This window comes from Xiphophorus maculatus, chromosome 15 (genome assembly GCF_002775205.1).
Source record: "Xiphophorus maculatus strain JP 163 A chromosome 15, X_maculatus-5.0-male, whole genome shotgun sequence".
NCBI lineage: Eukaryota > Metazoa > Chordata > Actinopteri > Cyprinodontiformes > Poeciliidae > Xiphophorus > Xiphophorus maculatus.
This window is the reverse complement of record NC_036457.1, coordinates 1,893,167-1,895,404: the sequence shown is the minus strand read 5'-3', so window position 1 is coordinate 1,895,404 and position 2,238 is coordinate 1,893,167.

Here is a 2,238-nt window from a genome sequence, read left to right as displayed (position 1 = left end):
ACATACGTTTGGCTCTTATTCAGGCATAGATCATCCGATTGGCGCCAAACTGGATATGTATGACCTTTGTTCACCTCTAAAGAGCCCGACGGGTTTGAAATGTAATTTGGCTCCACTGCGCCCCCTAAGTTAATACATGGGCTGTATCTCCTCGACGCATAGACCGATCTGCGCCAGATTTTTCGACAGTCGTCGGGGAGCGCCGCCGAACGCATTCACGCCTGTCGCCCGGTGGACGGGTGGGGAAAATGCGCGACAGATTCTGCGGCGGCTAGCGGGCGGCGATGCTGGAAACTGCGGCAGAGCTTCCGCGGTGGGGAGCGGGCTGCGACTCTGGAAAACGCGCGAGAGCTTCTGCGGTGGCCGGAACCCCCGCGGTGGCCAATAGGCCGGAGCGGCGCTTGCTGCGAGGGCCGCCCGAGGCTGCTTGCAGCTTTAATTATTATTAGGCCCGAGCAGCAAAGCGCTGCGAAGGCCTATTGTATCTGTACTGTTTATTATTATTATTATTATTACGATTCTTCCCACCTCTTCGTGTGCCTTTTTGGGGGCTTTATCATATTCAAAAACTCACCAAACTTGGCGGTCGCGACTAGAAAATTTAAAAATTTTGAATTTTAAGGTTGTCGCAAAAATCGCAAAAAAATTGCTGAACGGCGGCAACTAGCAATTTTCTGTTGACACAATGGTATGAACGTATTTCATCGTAGAGACATGAAATTTGGTACACTTGTAGAGCTCACCAAAAGACTCAGAACTTACATTTAATGTTATTAGCCAACTATCACAGGAAGTCGGCCATTTTGTCTTGAACGTCCATTTTTTTCCTCGATTTTGACGTTTACAGCCTTCGTATTTGATCGAACTCCTCCTAGGGATTTCGATTGATCGACTTCAAACTCGGTCAGTCTGATCATAAGGCATGTTTGATTTAAAGTTATCAAATTGGTGAGTTTTGGAGTATGTTGAAGGGGGGTTAGCAGGGGTCAAAGTTCACCTACTCGCCATGAAACACGAAACTCTTATATTTCCTATAAAAAAACACATAGAGGGACCAAACTTTCAGTGATTGATCAGCATCGGATGTCCTAAAATACCCTGTGGTGAAATGATGACATCACTTAAGCCACGCCCCCTGAGAACAGGAAGTGTCATGTTTTACTGTGAGCGGTCGCTCTCTTAGCCCTTTGACCTAATCAACATGAAACTGTGTCCAGACACAGAAGACATGTTGGTGTGTTGAGGATTCCAACCCTGACCGGCTTTGAGATAGCAGCTGGGCGTGGCGGCGTGGCGAAGTGACCTGTAACGCCGATGCCATACGTTTGCTTCTAGATTCCACATGTTTCGACCGAGCTGCACCAAACTTGGCTTGAGTGATGCTGGTGTGATACCTGAAAATTCTATGTCATCAGATTATGACGTCATCTAAGCCCCGCCCCCTCAGAACAGGAAGTGCTATTTTTTTCCTTGGAAACTTTCATCTATGGCTCTCTTGACCTAATCAAGGTGATTCTGTGTTGGATGACAGATAGGAAGTTGGTCTCGCTTGCTTTAAAGTGCCAAGAGTTTTCAATGGCGGCAACGCCGTTCGTATACGTTTGCCTCTACATTCCACATATTTTGACCGAGCTGCATCAAACTTGGCCTGAGTGATCCTGGAGGCTTGCCCGTCAATCCTACGTCATCACATTATGACGTCATCTAAGCCCCGCCCCCTCGGAACAGGAAGTGCCATTTTTTTCCTTGGAAAGCTCTGTTTATGGCTCTCTTGACCTAATCAAGATGATTCGGATGATAAACTCTGTCAATGCTCGCTGCTGGCTGAACCGTGTGGGCGTGGCCAAATGGCGAACATCAGTCCCTCGCCATATGCATACGTTTGGCTCTAAATCACACACGGATCATCCGATTGGCGCCAAACTGGATATGTATGATCTTTGTTCACCTCTAAAGAGCCCAACGAGTTTGAGATGTAATTTGGCTCCACTGCGCCCCCTAAGTTAATACATCGGCTGTGTCTCCTCGAGGCATCGACCGATCTGCACCAGATTTTTTGACAGTGGTCGGGGAGCGCTGCCGAACGCATTCACGCATGTCGCCTGGTGGACGGGCGTGGAAAATGCGCGACAGCTTCTGCGGTGGCTAGTGGGCGGCGGTGCTGGAAACTGCGGCAGAGCTTCTGTGGTGGGGAGTTGGCTGCGGCTCTGGAAATCGTGCGAGAGCTTCTGCGGTGGC